Here is a 22,274-nt window from a genome sequence, read left to right as displayed (position 1 = left end):
ATTGTTGGAGACGTAGCGTGTTTGGATCCAGAGTTATTGCAGCTCCTCGAGATGTCTCCTTTTGTTCTCAAATCCAATCCGAATTCACGCAAAAGCTTTTTGAGTAGTGGTTTTCTCTTCCCGATGCTTACAAGCTGGTACTTTTCCTTATCTAGTTTCGAGCAGTGGATTTAATCAATCCATATTTTTATACTTTTCATCCATATATATTTTTATACTTATTGACTCACGAGCTCATTTCGTGAAAAATATCACAAGGTTCTTCACTAGGGTTCCTGACTTTCCCTGATTTTTTCTTTCTTTCTGGAATCATTGCTGTAAAAGGTAATTTCGTACTCTAACCATCGTTTCTGTGTTCAAATTCTATTTAATTTTAATTTCTGGAGCCGTCTGATTTATTTTCCATGAAAATGATGGGAAAATTAGTATTTATGATTTCTTTAATTTAATTTGTTCAGTTCCAGTCATTTATCTCACCGTATTTGTTGTCTTAGCATCTAAGAAGAGGTTTTAGCACATATCTATGATTTGTATATTTTTATTGTGATTTGGTTGTTGTTTGGTTTCATTTTTTCTTGATGTAGATCCAGCAGCTGTAATTTTGATTTTAGCTCCTCTTCTTTTCGAAGACCTCGAAAACTTCATGCACTAGGTTGTGGTTGATAATTTTCTTTTTATTGTGTGATGGATCAAAATATAAATAATGAGTGATGTAATTCATTTAGAGAAAGTCTCTTCTTCTGGAGAGTGTTTATGGAATGACCTCAATTCTATATTTCAAATAGCTGGGAAGATCCCCTTGTCTTGTCAGTTATCTTGTGTTTGCTCTCTATTAGTTTACTAAATAGCTTTCAAATATTTGTTGACGCTGTTGCCTTGCTCATTCTGTTTTGTTCATGTTAGGAGTGCATTACTACTTGATAGTTAACGCTTTAGTTTTGACTTGTTCTTTCATAAGTTTGTTTGTGCTTGTACACATGTATGTGTTTTGTGTGTGAAATACTGATGGGATATTGTCATCTCTTTTGCTCAAGCAACATGAGACCCATTTTCTGTGGAAACTTTGAGTATGATGCACGCCAGTCTGATTTGGAACGTCTCTTCAGAAAATTTGGGAGTTGAAAGAGTAGATATGAAGTTTGGTGACTATTGTTTCTCATTATCGGCAATTGGTTCCATGTGAGAATCGTGAGCATCATTTCCAGCTCCTTTTTCTAAACTAATTTTCTCATGCTATTGGTGCTATTTAGTTGGATGCGTTGGTTATAAAGGTGTCAGAACTTGAAAGTATTTTGACCTTAAAAGGTTGTTTTCTTATTAATTATATCACAGTTTAAATCTATTTCACATGGTTTTTAGTTTCAATGTGTAAATGAAACCAAGCTATTTTTTTTTTGTTGAACTTGAATTTTGCAAGTATAATCTTGGTACACTATTAAAAAATAGCTTAATTTGAATGCTTAACAGAAGGATAACACGCATTAATTGTAAATGCTTGTAAAAATTAGAATATAGAGCAATATGTATGCACATTTCGCGGTGAGATAAAGTTCCTTCTGTAATGAAATAAAAGTATCCTACTTCCAGAGAATTAAGGTGTTGGTCCCTATCATGATGGTTGCACAGCAGTATGACCTCATAGTACACGACTCAGCAGCATCAATCATCCTTTGTTGAGTTTTACTGGGGGTCTAGGATGTTTAAGGAAAACTATTTAAAAAAAATAAGCCCCCATACTCAACATTTTCTTTGGCATAGGATTTTCTTGGGATCTAATAGAGGAGCTCCTCAGAGTTCTATTCCATGCATGTGACGAGCTTCCTCTTCTTTCTTTCAAGAAGAGTCACTCTAATCCGCAATGCCATGGATCATCCTTCATCCATCATTTTCCTCAGGGCATTTTTTCATTTCATTCCTCATGACTTTTTCCCAGCCCTGAAATTCAGACATGTTTCAAGGTAGAAACATTAATGACCTCATGGAAGAGGCTGCAGAAAATATGGAGAAGGCAAACTAATTCCTTGACCTACCTGAGATCCATTTTTGGATTCTTGTTCCTTGATATCACTTAGATCATCACACAAGGTATGTTACTACTTTCATTGGTCTTAGTTTATAGATTGTTGGGACCTGACCAAAATGTAGTCCTAGGGCATCATTTTAGGTGGTTTATTTCTCTCCGGAGAGTAAACGCCAACTGAGATCTCAAATACCTCACTCATGTATTTATGCATTTTGGAGAGCTTAAACAACATCATTATTTGTCTATAGTCTAATAGTATATGTTTAAACGTAATTTCTTCTGTACTTTCCAATTTGACAGGATGACTTCAAACCTGTCCTCCGTGAACTATTGTCAACTCATCCATGGTTGGATCATGATCCATACACGTCAATCATTCTAAAGATGATGTTAGAGAGATGATTTTTAGAGAGGTACTCCACATTTGTTGCTTTGGTATTATCTGGTTTCTATTTATCATATAGCTTAACCAATTTGTGGCTAACAGATATTAGAGTATCATCCCTAGATATTGCAGGAGCACCTCCGCGATGGGGATCAGACCAACTTCATGTACCTTTCAAGCTCTTAACTTTTGTTGTTTAATATCCTTTAAAAAAATCCTCTTGTTTCTTAATATGATGTCCAAGATTGACCTTATGCAGTTTAGATACAGCTTAGTAAAGTAATACTTTTGAGTGGTTTTGTAGATCGAATCCTCATTTCAAGTTATGTAGTGCTTAAGCGAAATATAGGGGGTGGGGTCTGGAAATTCTAAATTCCAGTTGATAACATTTGCTTCTAGCATTGCAAATAACGGTATTCTTTTTCTTTTTTCAATAAAATAGTGGCGTTGAGCGATTCAAACGATAATTTGCATATTTGGAGGAGCATTATGGTAAAGGTGAAAGAAGTACTCCACTTCTAAGACATCATGCTTCTTTTCCTAGGTATGCTTCATAAAATTTTAGGAATCATGTTAGTTCTATAATTTCTCCCCCAAACTTAGTTTGTCTAGTTCATGTGTCATATTTCAATTTGCCTGAATATCGTCTTTACAGAGAACGAGTTCTTGCTCCCAAGGATGAGAATGATCAAGTTGATGGTGAGAATAACGATGCTTCAATGACACAATATGGTTCAGAAAGCGCTAGTGCTTCAATGACACAATATGGTTCTGAAATACAAGTTGCAGAAGCACTGGAAGCTTGGATATGGTATCTGGCTACTGTTTGATCATTACCACACTCCATTGGATCAGATATGTAGAAGGTATGAATTGAAACTTGGGAGAATTGTATTGCAATTAGTAGTTCTCTAACTTATCAAAGTTCTGCAGAATCTTAACTAGTTAACAGACTTAATAGTATGCAATGAATCTTCCAAGTTGTGTTCTTTTTGCTAGGTAGACAAGGTGTGAATTTGTCTGTTGTCGGCTTCACACCACATAAGATGTACAAGTATGGAGCAAATGGTGAAACTGATGATATGTTGGAGTACCATGCTACTTTTGATTTTTCACAAGACTCCCCTTTAGTAGAACTTCATGATGATTTCTTGTGTACACGCCCGGATGGCGAGGGCATATTAGTAGAACTTTATTATGTCGTGATATTTTGTATCGACATATGATTACAATATTTTTGATAACTTAATGCGAATATATTGTATGCAAATGGATTGCTTATATATAATATGATATATATATTTAGTATTATGAGGCATTAAATGTGATTTAGTTTGATTATTTCGTCAATTATACAATATATATATATATATAATTGACGAAATACAATCACGACGCAAGAATGTGTGTCATCTTTTTAATGACATGTGCTTCAATGACACGCAATGTAAGTCATACATGCGTGTCATAAATTTATGACACACAAATGTGTGTCATCTTCATTTATGACGGGGGCTTCAATGAGACGCGCAATGAGCGTCATAAATGCACGTCATAAATGCGTGTCATAGATTTATGACACACAATTGCGCGTCATCAAAAATTCATGTTGATGGCTTCAACGTCAGGCATATGTGTGTCATCCTCACCCATAGATGACGCGTAATGTACGTCATTAAAGGGTTTTTTCTACTAGTGAGCCCACCTATTTTCGAAACAAAAATAGGCACAGGAAGCATAGGAATCGTGATTTTGCTGGTTCCTGTTGTATCCAGCGAGAGAAAACAATGATCAGACCGATCCGCAAATTTCGAAAACCACTCTGACCTGTGGATAACATCATAACCAACTTTTAGTGGCTACAAATTTGTCCAAACTTTCAGCAATGTGGCTTCATTTGATAGTTTAAGTTTAAGATTTTTTTCTCTATTTATAAGTACTTGTTTACATCTACTAAAGATTTTATACTGCATAAAAATAATATATATATATATATATTTAAAAATACAATGATTTTATTTTTATTTATTTATTTATTAAGCAATATATAGTTAAATCAAATAATTTCGAGTAGGACATTCTTACATATTGAAGAAACATCTAACGTGAAATCAGCCAAAACTTGATTGGAAGGAATGCAAATGAAGTAGAGAAATTTATTTTCTAAAGATACGTGCCTTAAACCTTTCAAATTTATTTATATTTTAAATTGAAATTAAAAAAATTATATTAGTGTTGCATAACCCTGTTTTATTTAATTTAATTTCTATTACAATTTTTAAATTTATATACTATATTAAAATTAATAATATCATATATGCGTAACATGTATAATTGAGATTAAGAAATTGTGAAATTATAAATTAACTCATTGGTAAATTAAAATTTGACCCATGGCTCCTAATAGAATTTTTAACAACGTCCATATTTATGTATATAGAAGATATATGATTATGGAAGGATTTGAATTTGTGAACTAAATTTATGATATAATGATAAAAATAAATTTGATTAGAGTGAAGTTATAATTAATTACCATATTGTGAATTTGATTCAAATTAAGAAAGGTAACATTTTCTCTGTATTAAATTAAAATAATTATTTCATATTAAGAAAATATTAGATACCATAGTTAGCAACCCACCTATAATCACAAATATACCAAACATGTTTTTAGCAGCATTTTTTAGACCTATAGAGGAGTTTTTAGCGCTGCTAAAAAACTTACTGGGGATAGCAAGAGCGTTGCAAGAAACACCGCTAAAATGGCCACCGTAACTATTAGCGGCTTTTGTGAAGAAAAATACCGTAAAATGTTGATATCTATAGCGGCATTTTTGGAAAACATGCAGCTAATTGTTATGATATATAGCGGGTTTTTTTAACAAACACCGCGATTTTAAAAAACACCGCTAATTTTCATGATATATAGTAGCTTTTTGGCCCAAACGCACTATAGGTTGTAATATGTAGTGACGTTTTACCAAAACGCCGCTATTGAATATGTATATAGTGGCTTGACAAATGTTGAAAATGTGTATGCCATTAGTGGCATATTTTATAAACGCTGCTAAGATTATCTGGTTTGTCATATATTATTTTCTGCTCTTTATTAACCAAATTTAATATCATATAACATTATCCAATAACAACAAACTTGAAATTTAATTACGACATGAATTAAATGAAATTACTTAACAACAAAAATAAATCAAAGTTTATAAACACTAAAGTGAGATATAATATAGTTATTCTCGATGAATAATGATATAGAGGTTTTTGGGGTGTTTCATAGCTATTGTTACTAGAATCATCATGTTCCAAAACCAACAAGATGGACAATACAATGAGAATTCATACGCTTAAGAAGCCTTTCTCTTTCAAGCTTTCAATGGTTTTCATCAGACTCGCATCTTAAGGATGAGGCTCATACCCGTACTTTTGTTTTCTCATGGGATATTTGAAAAATATGCTCAATCGACTTGTCCTGGTCTCTTCGTCTGTAATAAATTGAAGAAGACATGAATTTTATCAGTTTAAGATCTTATCAAGTATTAACTTTTCCAAAAACAGGCCAGTTTATAAACTATAAATATTTACCTGTTCAATTACACTAGCTTCCGGACTACTTACATCAATTATCACCTATTTATATCATATAAGGGGAAAAAGTCTTATTCAGAATAAGATGAAAAATATTATCTGCAGCTAACGTGATCTAACAAGGAAAAGAATAAAAATAAGTTGTTTCAGTCAAAGCTGAAGGAAATAATTCAAACGTTTTTCAAGTGTCTCCAAAATTCAAGTTTAAAAATTTAAGTGCCGACCCCCGTGTCCCACCCTAGATACAGTAGCTGACAGTAATGCCTTAAGAAATGTCTAAGCAGAGCACCTAAATATTATTTTGAATTCCATTGCTCTTTAGGTTCAGTTTAGCTTAGAAATTGGCCAAATAGGTCTAGGACTAAAATTAGCAAAGGATATTCTAGTTCTATAATTCTATGTTTATACAAGTTGTCAATAGGAGTCTCCACTACTGCTCTTTCTATTTAAAAAGACAACTGCAAACCAAGATAGAGAGAGTGGTAACTAAAGTTGCGTGCCTGGAATTGAGAAAAACACAGACAAAAGCTACGAAGGAAAACACGTGGGCATGACTTTGTGTTTGTGGGTAAACTTTCGCTGTTCGGTTGGGATGTTTACCGCGATGGTGCTGGAGGCGAGGATGGCGGGGCTATATTGGAACGGTGAGGAGGTCTTGATGTGCATGGCGGTGAAGCCCACGATGGCGTCCAACGTCGGAAGCCTACCCAGCTTCGTGGGTAAAGGGGTAAACGGCAGAACCCTTTGAGGATAACAGGTTATGAAGAAAAAGGGGTTGGGGCTAAAATACTTAAATTTTACAAACGCAGCTAAATTACTTAAAATTACGGGTTTTAAATAAAAAAACATCACTAAATATGAGTCCTATTACGGCGTTTGACTAAAAAAGCATCACAAAAGATGAGTCTATCACGGTGTTTTTACACTAAACGCCTCTAACATTACCATTTTGTTGCGTGCCGTGATATCTATAAAATTAGTGGCATTTAGAGTAAAAATGTCACTATAAATGCTACTATAAACCTATTTTGCAATGGTGATACTGTATCCACAAAAATGTGACCAAATTGAATATCATTTTAAATTAAATTACATATAAAAACAGGTAAGAAAAGATGGAGTGCCAACTAACAACCATGCATGAAAATGAATATGTACATAATTTCTCGCTTGACTGAAACAAATTCAAACGACTCTTATTTTCCCAAGTATGGTGGCTTCCGACTACGGTTATGTTTAAAACAGTCAAACTAGAGCTTATTTTGCTCACAGTTCACGCTCTTACCATGTTAAATTGGATAAATTACACATAAGGTCACTTACTTATAAGTTTATTTATAAAACTTTATAAACATATTATACAATTTAAATATTATTAAAAATAAAATATTTTATTGTTAAAATTAAAATAAAAGTTTAATGTATATTATTTTAATAATTTTTAGTTACTAAAATTTATATATTATACTCATTTTAGTTTAATTGAAAAACAATTTAATAAATTTAATCTTTTTTATTTAAAGTTGTAAATTTTTATACTATTAAATCCATCGATCACTATATTTTGTTATAAAATAGTGACAAAGATTAAAATATAAAAGGTTGAATTTATTAAATTAATTTAATTTAGAATTAAATTAATAAACTATAGAAATTTAAAAGACTAAAATTATTATTGGGCCCGTTTAATAGACTGTAATTGGTTTTTTTTAATAATGTACGTAAAATCAATTATTTGAAAATTGTTTTACGTAAAATAAATTATATTTTTTGAATAACAAATTTTGGAAACTATTTTAGACGTTTTGATGATATTGTGTAAATCATTTTCACTTACTCTATACATTGTAATTAATTTTATGAAAAATAATTTACATAAATTGAATTACCTGAAAATTGATTTATGTAAAATGAATTATTATAAACAATTTTCAAAAAATATTTTACGGTGTTTGAATGATGTTATGCAAATCATTTCTAGTTGATAATTTTTCATATAAATATCAAATATAATAAATTATTATTTTACCACCGAATAACTCAAGGAATAACAATAATTTCTTTACCCCAATATCGCTTGGTTGGTGCAGTATTACATTTCTATTAAACAGATAAAATAATATTGTAGACACTCATTTTCGCCCGGAGTTTATGTATGTATGTATGTACGTACGTACGTACGTATGTATGTATGTATGTATGTATGTATGTATGTATGTACGTACGTATGTATGTACGTATGTATGTATGTATGTATGTATGTATGTATGTATGTATGTATGTATGTATGTATGTATGTATGTATGTATGTATGTAGTATGTATGTATGTATGTATGTATGTATGTATGTATGTATGTATGTATGTATGTATGTATGTATGTATGTATGTATGTATGTATGTATGTATGTATGTATGTATGTATGTATGTATGTATGTATGTATGTATGTATGTATGTATGTATGTATGTATGTATGTATGTATGTATGTATGTATGTATGTATGTATGTATGTATGTATGTATGTATGTATGTATGTATGTATGTATGTATGTGTAGTATGTATGTATGTATGTATGTATGTATGTATGTATGTATGTATGTATGTATGTATGTATGTATGTATGTATGTATGTATGGTATGTATGTATGTGTATGTATGTATGTATGTATGTATGTATGTATGTATGTATGTATGTATGTATGTATGTATGTATGTGTGTATGTATGTATGTATGTATGTATGTATGTATGTATGTATGTATGTATGTATGTATGTATGTATATGTATGTATGTATGTATGTATGTATGTATGTATGTATGTATGTATGTATGTATGTATGTATGTGTATGTATGTATGTATGTATGTATGTATGTAGTATGTATGTATGTATGTATGTATGTATGTATGTATGTATGTATGTATGTATGTATGTATGTGTATGTATGTATGTATGTATGTATGTATGTATGTATGTATGTATGTATATGTATGTATGTATGTGTGTATGTATGTATGTATGTATGTATGTATGTATGTATGTATGTATGTATGTAGTAATATAGTTTTTGAAAATATTTTTAAAATATATATATAATATATGGTTTGAAAACATTTTTGAAAACATTTATTTATTATATAGTTTTTAAAATATTTTTGAAAACATTTATATATTCTATAGTTTTTAAAAACATTTTGAAAATAGATATATATTATATAGTTTTTGAAATTTTTGAAAACTTATATATAATATATAGTTTTTAAATGTTTTTAAAATATATATATTATATTGTTTTTAAAAAATATTTTTAAAAATGGTTTTTTAAATATTTTTTAAAATATATATTATATAAATTTTTTCTTCTTTTGAAATATTTATTATTATTATTATTATTATCATTATTTATTATATTAATTTATTTTTTTTCTTTTTCTTTTGGTTCAGGTCCAAAGAGTCTTGTTTTGTCCAGTTAGGTTTGGGCCTGACTCAGCCCGTCAAGGCTTAGGGTTTGAGAAACCCTAAGGTGATATCAGTCACAAACGTCACATGGTCAAACAACGAAGAGTCACTAACGTCCAGAATCACGCTGGCCGAGATTTTCGGCCGAGGGAATCGAGACTGACCCATCCTGATATCCCCGGCCAATGACGGGTCGGTTACCGTGCTAATCGGAACTGACAAACAATGGTGGTGGGTATAAATACCCCACCACCCATTAACACAGGGGAACGAACTAAAAGAGAACCATCAACGGGGAACCATGATACCAACAGAACACGAAACCATCAAACACAGTACCCACAGGGAATACCATTATCGAGAGCCATAAAAATACCCAAAATAGCACAATACCATAACCAACTACATCAACAGTAAACCAAACACCCAACACCGAACACACAAAAAACGCAATCAACAGACGAGTCTATCCAACACAAAACAACCATCATCGAACAACCAAGTTCACAAGCAAAGACACAACACAAAGATAGAAAAGCAAAAAAAAAAAAAAGAACAAAGCCAAATAAACCCGAAGCGTTGCTGGTGAAAAGGTGAGGATACCGAACGATCTCGACTTAGATCTACGCCGTTCAAGGTTAGTTCTGCGCAATCGAGGCTCGGGGTTAGACTAAAGGTGTTGAGGAGAGTTTTTTGGGTTGGGTGTATTTTCCGGGCGCCAGCCGGTGTAGCGTTTGGCGGCCACGGGTGGTGGCCTGCATGTGACCGGGGAGGAGGAGTGTTGAGAGAGTTTGAGAGTTAAAAGAGGTATCATATTGAGAGAAGAGGTGAAAATGAATGTGTTTGGGCATTATTTTCATTTTTATACGACCTGTGTACCCATCTGTAACCCACGGGCGACCCAACCATTAAGTAAGGATCCGCGTGATTTAAGAAAAAATGGGAAAATCTCATTTTAGTCCCCCCTATTTTATAAAACTCCTATTTTTACCCCCAATCTCAATTCAGGTTTCGATTCTCTCTTAAATTCGATCATCAATCTTGTTTTTATTACAATTTGATCCCCTATCATTATATTTTTTATTATTTATTTTTTTCTCTTTTTTATTTATTATTATTATCAATACTTTTTTTCATTTTATTATTGTTCCCTTTTTATTTTATTTTGTTTTATTTTTATTCTTATTTATTTACTTATTTGCTTATTTATTGTTTGTTTGTTTTCCTTCTTTTTAACATTTATTTTCATAATGTTTCTTTTTATTTCTTTTTATATCTAACCTGTTTTATTTTTTTTTTCTTTCTTTAATTTTTGTTCAATTCTTTATTTTCCTTTTTGACTTCTTTTATTATTATTATTTTTTTTTGGATTTATTTAATACTTAATATTTGTCTTTTTCTTCTAACATTTTTGACTCTCTTTTTAGAGATAAATTCCAACTGAGCAATCGAATTGAATGCTTTTAAATTTTAATTTTAAATTTTTGCAATTACGACAACCGACAAATTAATTGGTACCAAAAGGGCGGTTCAAGGGTTCTAATCCTTCATTAACCGTAACCGACTCCCGAACTCGACACATTTCTGGTACAACGCAGATCATGTAAGATGGTGTCCGACCAACCTAAATTCGTTTTAAAATGGCTGGTGGTGACTCCTAAGCATTTAATCCAAGTCGAAGCCCAATTTCAGGCCCAACCGAAAGACGATTTCGACAGCTTGGCGATTCCGCTGGGGACAGGTAAGTGAGTCAAGCCAGAATTAATTTTCGGTTATCTTTTTAAGCGAAAATAATAATTTTAAATTTAAATTTATTTATCTGATTCTAATTATTTACCTTTGATTATTTTTCAAATAAATATTTGTACTGATATTTTTTTCCAATGATTTCAAAGTTTTGAAAAGATTTTATCTCTGGCTCTATATCCGAGCTATGAACCCTTTTTAAGTGGGGGTAAAAGCGATGCCTTCATGAGAATTTATTCTCCGCACAAGCCTAGCAAGTAACCTTCGAGATTCATATACCTTATGTCTTCGTGTGAATTTATTCATAGCATAGGCATAAGGGAATGTATCCTCTCGAGTTTAACTTAGTCCACACAAGCTTATAATGGGCTTAAGACTAAGGGTCTGACAAGCCTAAGAGGGCACAAGCAAGGAGAACTCGGGTTCCCTTTTAGAACCTAAACCATGAGAGTACAGGGAATTAGAGCCCACCCCAAAACCTCATTTCAAACCCTAGGATGCCTAAATTATTTTCTGCTTTATTTTTCTGTTCAAAGCATGTGAACTAGAAATTTATGTGGTTAGGACTTGCTCAAAATCAACTTACGGGATAGAGACATGTTCGGGTAGGAATAATAAGCATGTGGGGTAGATATCATGCGGGGTAGGACTTTTTCATGACTGTTTTGATTATTTTTACCTCACTAACTCTTTTTCATTTTTGTTATCTTTTATTTTATTTTCATCATTTGCATCCTTCAAAAGAGGTATTGATCCACCAAAAACGTGTTTGTTAAACATGAATAATCTGTATTAATGGACAAAGGGGTTATAATACAAGAAATGAAAAGATCATGAGTCTCGTTATGGTCAGATGGGATTCAGAACAGACCGGGATTACACCGAGCACGCCAAAAGTCAACTTTTTGAGCCAGCAAAGGTTGTAGGGGAAAGACGAGAAAAGGTCATTGACATGGAGAGCTCCTTCAAAGACAATAGGCCACTATTGACAAATTCAAGAAGCAAGCTTTGGATAGTTCCTATCGATGGAGGACTCCAATGGCACTTTCGTTAGGAACAGGCTCAGCAAAGAGTGAAAGCCGGAGATGCAGTCCTTCGAAACTTTTTTTTGGGCAAGCAGCTCGTCACTTGCACAGCTTAGCCAGAGCAACCGAAACAGCTCGACAGTGTATTCAACAAGTGATAGAAAGGACGGAATATGAATCAACTTGTCAGATGTTGTTCGGGATCTATACCATCAAAAAGTTTTTTTGTCTCTTCAACGTAACACTTTTGTCCCCAGTAAGGATTATTTATAATAATAGACACATTTTTTGGATCAATGCCTCAAACATTGTATGCATTATTCATTTAAACATATTTTGCATTTTGTTATGTTCATTTCTTTACATTCCCATTAACTAACAGAAGCATGTCTTCTCGAAAGGAACAAACATTGGATACTCCACCTCAAGCATTGGACACACCTCATCCATATAACACTCGTTCAAACAGAAAAGAGCGAGAATTTTACGATGAAGACAAGGACATTCCCGAAGTAGAAATTTGTGCGTCTGAGTGTATTTCATAAGAAGCCATGACAAGTGAAACAATTGAGATATGGGAAGCAAGTGCGGTTGAAGGCCCTAATCTTCGACATTTTAGAAATAATGGGGCATCCTAATGAGAATTTATTCCATTTTGCACCATCCTGTTTGAACTTGTTTTTTTTAACTTTCTCATATTTCTTTTCGAAACATGCTTTTGAACTTTGACATATTTCTTTTTACGATGATATTTCAATGAATTTACGTTGAGCATTGAATCAAATTTACAACTTGAAATTCTTTGAATATCAGCTGAATTAAAAACTCTGTAAATGATTCAGAGTTACATATCTTTGACAAAGTAACCTGATTAAAAGCCGATAAAACAAAAGACTTTGACCTTACCCAGAAAATACGTTCGAACACCACATCATTCTTTTACAAGAACCGATATAGTATTTTCCTCTCATAAAAGAATGAAAGATGCTTGGTAGTTAGATGTGCATAGGTGCGGACAACATGGGGCATCTTTTGCATATGACATTTCTATATTTTTTGTTTAAGACGTTCAGTGATGATAATGATCTTCATATATGGAATAGTCGAGTAAGCAAATCTAGTTTAGGTCAGTTGTTTGGAAATTGAACTCTAAAGATGAGATTCCTTGACTTTCAAAAACACCAAGACTATAACAGGTTCTTCTTGACAAACTTAAGAAATTAGACCCGTATACCCAAATTAATATATATATACAATAAAGCTTGAGTTGTCCCTCTAAAGCAATTGGTTAACACTCTGACTTTATGGATAAGATTCAGTTAGCCTGATAAAGGTGATTATAATAAAGCTTGAGTTGTCCCTCTAGAGAAATTGGTTAAACGCCCCGGCTTTATGGATAATATTCAGCTAGCCTGATAAAGGTGGTTATAATCTATACAATGATATTAAGTTGTCCCTCTAGAGCAATTAGTTAAACGCCCCGGCTTTATGGATCCATCTAGCCATACAATGGCAAAATTAAATAAGGAATTTTGTTAAAGATGGACTAAGGGAGTTAAGGAACACCTGTTATAGTTAACTACACACGAGCACTCAGGAATTTCTTTTTTAGACCGATATTTTTGCACTACCTTTGTTAGAGGAGCTTACAAAACTTGAACAAATAGAAGATTTCAGAGAATCGAAATAGAGGGTCTAGTAATTGATAATGCTAGTTGTGTCATTTTGTCTGCATCCAATTAAAATTCCAATCCAAAGAAAAACCATGTTGCAACGACTGAAAAAAAAATGACATTTTTTATGGCTGAAACCTTAGGTCAACTTAAAGGCAACTCATCCACTTGAATATTTGTCAAAGAGCTATAACTCTGAAAATATTAGCTATTGATTCATTTGATATTCTTTGAACTCATGTTTATGATTTGATTCGATTTGATTGCGAGCCTGAATTAAGGGGCAATATTTTATAGAATTATTCTATTTTCATATCCTTTTTTCCATCCTACATAAGAGAAAGAAAAAAACATTTTCAAACAGGGCAGTCTCAAATGTGAAAGGCTGTAACCAGAGAAGGAACTGGGGCATGATTGATTCCGAGCACAAGACCGACATACAAAATAAGGCTTTATCCAGAAGATTAAACAGAGCTGATTCATGTTACGTGCATCTTAGGCATACTTAAGAGCATCACATTTGTTATTTTGTTTGCATACATATTTTTTGCAGTTTTAGAGTCAAGTTTCGACTTCAAGACGAAAGATACTCGATTTGAAAGCCCCTTTAAAGATCGATGGTGGTTACTTGACTCAGCAGTTAGAAGCTACACCTCAACCGACTTCACATATCTACATATCTCATAATCAATTTCAGATGGGTCCGAGAGCTAATTCAGAATGAATCTAGATCAGCTTAACTCAATAATGAGTAGCAGGTTTCCAGTTAACATTTTCAAGCCAGATTTCAACTCCACGACGGAGGATATCGTGCCCACATCCACGATATCAACTTCACAACGAAGAACGTCCAATTAAAAGCTCAATTTCACAACGAATGAGCCATCCACGATTTCAACTTCACGAAGAAGAATATTGTGGCCGATGAAGTGATTTAGTGTCACAGCAAACATGTCATCCACATATTTGACTTCCTTAAGTCAACGATTAGAGCTTCTGAAAAGGATTTCTTTAACATGCAGGAACAAGCAGATTATATATCGCCTTTGAGATTGTTTCTCTTGAAACAAGGGGTCATCTTGCTTGAGACTAATTTACTCAAAACAAAGTTATCTCTCTTGAGACAGTTTCTCTTTAAACAAATTTTGTCTCTCTTGAGACAGTTTCCCTTGAAACAAATTTTGTCTCTCTTGAGACAGTTTCCCTTGAAATAAAATCTTTGAATATGTTTTACATTAAACAAATTTCATCTCCCTTGAGACAATTTCTTTTGGAACTAAGTTTTGTCTCTCTTGAGACAGTTTCTCTTGAAACAAATTTTCTCTCTTGAGACAGTTTACCTAGAAACAAATTTTGTCTCTCTTGAGAAAGTTTCCCTTGAAAGAAAATCTTTGAATATGTTTTCCTTGAAACAAATTTATTCTCCCTTGAGACAGTTTCTTTTGGAACTAAGTTTTGTCTCTCTTGAGACAGTTTCTCTTGAAACAAATTTTTTCTCTCTTAAGACAGTTTCCCTTGAAATAAAGTTTTGTCTCTCTTGAGACAATTTCTCTTAAAACACACAAAACAAACCTTTGAAAATGTTTCTCTTGAAACACCAAACCTTCGAGTTCGATTCCACTCAGCTCAAAGGCAAAACAAATTTACAGCATAGCTCAAGGCAAGAAGGGCTATATGTCAATGAAATTGTCGAGTTCAATTCTATTCAGCTCGATGACACATCAATCACACTACTGTCCGGTTGCAGTCGAGGTTTTCAAGTCGAGAAGACGACCTGAGTTAGTCGTGCCTTAGTAACAAGAAATCGTTTTCCGGCAGCATAACTTAAGTTAAGAAAATCTATCTGTCAACGAATACCTTTTGAATTTGATTTCATTCAGCTCAAGGGCCTGTCAACCACAGGGTGGAATCAAAGCATTACTTTCCAGTCGAATTTGTAAACCAAGGTCTTTAAACCGATAAGAAGACCGAAGGGCAACGAGAAGCCACATTCCGATTCAAATTCCGAACTACGGTTTCAATTCCATATCATTTCAAGATGGGCTCAACTTCACGACGGAGGAGCCATCTACAACTAAATTCGAGAGGGAGTTACTCCTAATTCAAATCAATTTTCAACTCCACCGAGCGAAAATTTGTGTCCTTTTGTCTTTGTCCTATTTTTTGTTCCACGAAAAAGGATAAATAGGAGCAGCTGTAGACAATCATTTTTGCCCGGAATTATTTTGTTTATATATATATATATATTATATATATATTATATTATATATATATATATATATATAATTTTTGAAAACATTTTTAATATATATATATATATATATATATATATAATATATGGTTGAAAAACATTTTTGAAAAATTATATATTATATAGTTTTAAAAAAAAATTTTATATATTATATAGTTTTTAAAACATTTTGAAAATATATATATTATATAGTTTTTGAAATTTTGAAAACTTATATATATATATAGTTTTTAAATGTTTTTAAAATATATATTATATAGTTTTTAAAAAAATTTTTAAAAATGGTTTTTTTAATATTTTTTAAAGTATATTATATAGATTTTTTCTTCTTTTGACATATTTATTATTATTATTATTATTTCTATTTATATATTAATTAAAAAAATTCTTTTTTTCGGTTGAGGTCCAAAGAGTCTAGTCCAGTCATGTTTGGGCCTGACCCAGCTATCAAGGCTTAGGGTTTGGGAAACACATCAAACACAATACCCACGGGGAACACCGTCATCGAGAGCCATAAAAATACCCAAAACAGAACAATACCAAAACCAACTACATCAACAGTAAACCAAACACCGAACACAAAAAAAACGAAACCAATAGACGAGTATATCCAACACAAAGCAACCATCATCGAGCAGCCAAGTTCACAAGCAAAGACACAACACAAAGATAACAAAGCAAAAAAAGAATAAATACAAATAAACCCGAAGCGTCGCCGGTGAAAAGGTGAGGATACCGAACGATCTCGGCTTAGATCTACGTTTTTCAAGGACAATTCTGCGCAATCGCAGCTCAGGTTTAGGTTGAGTGTGTTGAGGAGATTTTTTTGGGTTGGGTTTGATTTTCCGGCCGGTGTGGCGGTTGGCGGCCACGGGTGGTGGCCTGCATGTGACCGGGGAGGGGGAGTGTTGAGAGAGATATCATATTGAGAGAAGACGTGAAAATGAATGTGTTTGAGCGTTATTTTTCATTTTTTTATATGACCCGTATACCCATCTGTAACCCGAGGGCAACCTGACCCATTAAGCAAGGATCCGTGTGTTTTCAAAAAAAAATGGGAAAATCTCATTTTGGTCCCCCTATTTTATGAAACTCCTATTTTTACCCCAATCTCAATTCAGGTTTCGATTCTCTCTTAAATTCGATCATAATCTTGTTTTTTATTACAATTTGATCCCTTGTCGTTATATTTTTTATTATTTATTTTTTTCTCTTTTTATTTATTTATTATCAATACTTTTTTTTCATTTTATTATTGTTCCCTTTTATTTTGTTTTATTTTTTACTTATTTACTTACTTATTTATTGTTTGTTTTCCTTCTTGTTAACATTTATTTTCATAATGTTTCTTTTTATTTCTTTTTATATCTAACCTGTTTTATTTTCTTTTATTTTCCTTTTTTTCCTTTTTTTTCTTTCTTTCTTTAATTTTTGTCCCAAGAATTCATCAGGCAAGATTCTGAGGAAGGATCTAATAAAGCTGGCCACCTCCAAACTTTGATCGCTTTTAGGTCAGGCATTTCTTCTCAATTTGCATTACTGAAACAACAACGGTGGTATAAATATGATGCTTCTGTTTTCAATAATCTGTTTGCTATCAACTGTGAAAACTTTAAGTCCTGCTGCATGGTATTTGATCTGTTGCAAATCAACTGTGTGGGTACATAATACAAAAAGAAATTGATTCGATCACTTACCGTGTCCGTTTCTATACGTGGATACCAATCAAATGAAAAAATGAAACTAATAATGTTCACCATCTTCCCACTTGGATTAGAATTCCATTGTCCCTTGCATACGAAGTTACTGAGAAAGAAACCATACTTTAAAACTCACCTATATGTTAAATTAGAGCATCCAGACTTTCAATTTCAAATCAGAAGGCTCACCTTGGTTCACCATTTTTCGACGTGATCATCTGGAATCACATTCCTTCATCAGCTAGCCTCAGGCACAAGAACATTTACAATAGACCAGTGCATGTGGCACCCTAACGCATCAACCAACTAATCTAAAATTTGCACCACGATGTTGGTCCCATTTAACCTCATTCAAGCTTTCACGTAGTTCTAAATAGATAGTGGAAGAAGCATCCTTCTTTTCTTTTTCCTCGCCAACCTCACATGCTTTGCGATTTTCATGCAGAGAAACTAATGTATTGTGATGCATACTAGGATAAAGGCAGGTTGCATATGCCTAAAATATAAAGAAACAGCTGAAAAAACCAGGAAAACTAAAATGACGAGTTCCCACATAGCAAAGACCATAACATCCACCATGCATCCACTAAACATAAAAGAAAGCATAACTATTAGAATTGGTCATTTGCCGAGACAGAGAAACAAATTGCAGAATGAAGATGAAATGAGCGTATCCGAATAAAGCAGGTACTCTAGACCGACTAGACGTCTAGTTCTTCATTCTATTTTCCCAACAAAAAATTCAAATTCACAGTGTTGTAACCGGTTTTCGCCCGGGTACGAATTTTTCTTGGCGGGAAAAGTATGTGAATAAATGAGTGGTTTTTATTGTAAATGTTTTGGAGTAGCCATCGACCTTTTGAGTTAGGTAGGTCGAATACCTAAAAATCATCTTTTAAAAGAGTTTTTAAAAAAATATCAGTTAAAAGATAAACTGGTATGCATATAACCAAAAAATCATTCTTTTTATTAATAAAAAAGGATTCGTGGTCGGTTACGTCTGGGGAAGGATTAGTACCCCACAACACCCAAAAATTGGTACCCTTCGATTATAAATTGTCTCTATTAGTAGAAATCTAAGAATTCTAATATGAATTTAATTTACGATCATTTTATTTCAGATTCAATCGTATAATTCTAAGGAAAAATATATTAAAAATAATTTTTATAAAACTAAAGTAAATATATATATATATATATATATATATATATATACTTAGGGTTTTATAAATAGGGCATTTATTTATTTAAAATATTAGAAAATGACATCTAGTTACTTTAAGACATCCTATTTCTTTAATATTAAAAAATAAATAAATACTATTATTTAATTAAATATATTCATATGAAATAAAATAATAATTAAATACTATGTTTAAAATATAGAAACATAAAGAGTAAAAAATAAAATAAATTTGCAATCAATATTAATCAAAATAAAACTATATGATTAAATTGTAAAAAAAATCTAAATTAATAGCCCTAATTCAAATTATTATTAAATATAAGTACTATTAGTGTAATTTAATTATAATTAATTAATTTGGAATCAAAATAAAAATTATAAAACATTATAGGGGCTAAATCTATTATTTACCCTAAATACATATAAATATAGTGCAGTGACTAAAATATAAATTAAATAAAATTCGAAGACTAAATTAAAAGGCATAGAAATATGATTTCAGTGACTAAATTGAAAAGATTAAAAATATAAGGGACCACGAAAATGATTTGCGCATTTATGAAATTACATAGAAATCCCTCCCCCAAAACGATGTAGTTTTGAGGAGGGTATAAATAGGCATTAAATAGCCCAAAATTGCTAAACTCTCTCATTTCTTCATTTTGCTTCTCTCTCTATGGAGAGAGAAGCTCTCACTTCTCTCTAAGGAGAGAGAAGCTCTCACTTATCTCTAAACTCCCTCATCAGAGGGAGAGTCGGCCACTGTAAGTCACCGGTCGACCATCGCCGATCACTATTTCGACCACCGTCAGCCATCGTCGATCACTATTTACGGCAACCGAAAAATGCCAAAAGACACCAAATCGAAGATCTCGAAGCCTTAAAGTCGAATCCGACCTTAGTGTTTCCTAAAACCCTCTAAAATTTCCTAGATCTAGGATATTTTACCTTCGACGTTTCAGTTTCCGGTGACCTTTGAAGACCTCCGATGTAAGCATCATTTATTTGGTAAGTTTCTTTCTTTTTTTCTTCTTTTGATTTGGTATTTGGCTACTGTGGGGCCTCGGTTTCTTGCTTTATGTTTGTGGTTGTTTGCTTGTTGTGTGTATGGTTACTGTTTTTTTTTTTTTTTTGCAGGCTCGGCGAGGCTTTTATAGCCCACCACTGAGCTCCCTTCGGTCCAGGTAAAAATGGTGCCTTTCTGTGAGTCATCGAACTATAGTGGTGACTCACCATAGGGCATCAACGTGGGTGGCCATCTCGCCTTCTGGAGGCTTCTGGCAAGGGTGGCAGAAGATGGCTATAGCACCTGGTAGGGAGGAGTCGTGGAGCGGCTGGAAGCCTGAAGAAACCCTAGAAGGGTTCGGGTCGTCTGAGCTTGGACCGGGTCGAGCCTGGATCGGATCTGAACCTGGGCTAATTCGGTTCTGGGCCTTTGGGTTTGGGCCTCCAGGATTGATTTGTAAATAGGCTTCTTGTAATGGGCCTGTAATATGTATTTGTAATTTATTAATGATAATATAATAATATTATTTTTAATAATAAAATAATAATAATTAAAATGATAATCAAATGGATCAAAAAACTAGTGTCTACAACTGCCCCTCTTTGCTCATTCTTGTGTTAACAAGAATAGGGCAAAGACAAAAAGACAATAAGTTTTTTGTCCATTTGACTTTTCTTAATTAAGATGGAAATGTTGATGATAATCTATCTCCTTCTACGATGAATCGAGCTAAGGTTGAACAAGTTTTTCAGATTATGAACTTCTTCTTCTTCCTCTTGAGATGAGTTCTTCTTATTATGAACTCCTTCTGGAAACATTGATGCTGCTCTATCTCCTTTTCTTTTGGAAATATTGATCCATCAATTGATGGATTCGAATCTTTGCTGAAATCTTTGCTAATCTTTGGAATTTCTGTCAAATATTCAACATCTAGATAAAAATGTGAAATGAATGCAAAGAAATTTATTTAAAGAGGAACTATCTCAGGTGAGATAAAATTTGTTTTAAGACGTCATTGATTCGAAATGTCGTGAATCAAGCAACAAAAATGTTGAAAACATCCAGCACTAAAGGTCTTATGGATGACCCGAAGGCTTTATCATCTTGCTCAAAAGGCTAGAGATGACCCGAAGGATTTAAGCATCATGCTTGAAAAACCTACAGATGACCTGAAAGATTTACACATCATTCTCGAAAGACTTACAGATGGCCCGAAGGACTTACAAATCAAGAAACCCCCAAAGACATAGTTTCTTAGCTGTCACGAAACCCCTTAAAAGGCTTAGTTTCCTTTAAGAACTCTTTTGAGATAATTAAGAAACCCCTAAAAATTATGCTTAGTTTTTAAAATCTCATTTGAAAACATCAAGCACTGAAGGTCTTATAGATGACCCGAAGGATTTAAACATCATGCTCGAAAGACTTATAGATGGCCCGAAGGACTTACAAATCAAGAAACCCTCGAAGACTTAGTTTCTTGGTTGTCAAGGAACCCCTTAAAAGGCTTATCTTCATTTCACAACTCTTTGAGATAATTAAGAAACCAATGAAAGGCTTAGTTTCCAAAATCTCATTTGAAAACATCCTGCCCAGAGGTCTTATGGATGGCCCGGAGGTCTTATCATCTTGCTCAGAGGACTTACAGATGACCCGGAGGATTTAAACATCAATAAACCCTCGAAATCTTAGTTTTTTGGTTGTCAAGGAACCCCTTAAAAGGCTTAGCTTCATTTCACAACTCTTTGAGATAATTAAGAAACCCCTGAAATGCTTAATTTCCAAAATCTCATTTAAAAACATCATGTCCGAAGGTCTTATCGATGGCCCGGAGGTCTTACAAATTCGGGAAATAGTTTACTAAGTAAGAAACTTCGGAAATCATTTTCTTACTATTCAAAAATTTAATTTTCAGAAAAGATTAAATGAGAAACTTTGGAAATTGTTTTCTCATTTTTTTTTTGAAATAACTTGTTAGTTGGGTAACATGCCCCACTTCGAAATAATACTTCTTCTATGGATTGCGACCATCTATTCTTCAGATGTTTACTTCTCATCATGAATCTTCTTTTTTCATATGAAAACCTGTAAAACTTCATGTTTGAATGCAATCAAATGTATCAATGAAATGCATTTTCTATTATGCAAATGATGTTCTTATGAATGCAAAAATGTTGATGCAATTTTTATTTGACCTCAAAGTGGTGAACTCGGTAT

At 32.9% G+C, this 22,274-nt stretch overlaps 1 long non-coding RNA gene across 1 annotated transcript; it reads right to left on the bottom strand.

The window, feature by feature from the left end:
* Window positions 1-1,577: 1,577 nt before the first annotated feature.
* LOC120126076 lies at window positions 1,578-16,280 on the bottom strand. Its single transcript, XR_005516426.1, has 3 exons — window positions 16,268-16,280; window positions 13,133-13,138; window positions 1,578-1,710 (listed from the first exon to the last, which is right to left on the bottom strand). It is a non-coding gene; the product is annotated as an uncharacterized LOC120126076 (long non-coding RNA).
* Between the last annotated feature and the right edge of the window lie 5,994 nt (window positions 16,281-22,274).

Source organism: Hibiscus syriacus, unplaced genomic scaffold (assembly GCF_006381635.1).
Source record: "Hibiscus syriacus cultivar Baekdansim isolate YM2019G1 unplaced genomic scaffold, ASM638163v2 tig00110450_pilon, whole genome shotgun sequence".
NCBI classification, from domain to species: domain Eukaryota; kingdom Viridiplantae; phylum Streptophyta; class Magnoliopsida; order Malvales; family Malvaceae; genus Hibiscus; species Hibiscus syriacus.
The sequence above is the reverse complement of the archived record's forward strand: the minus strand, read 5'-3'. Positions and strand labels throughout refer to the sequence as shown.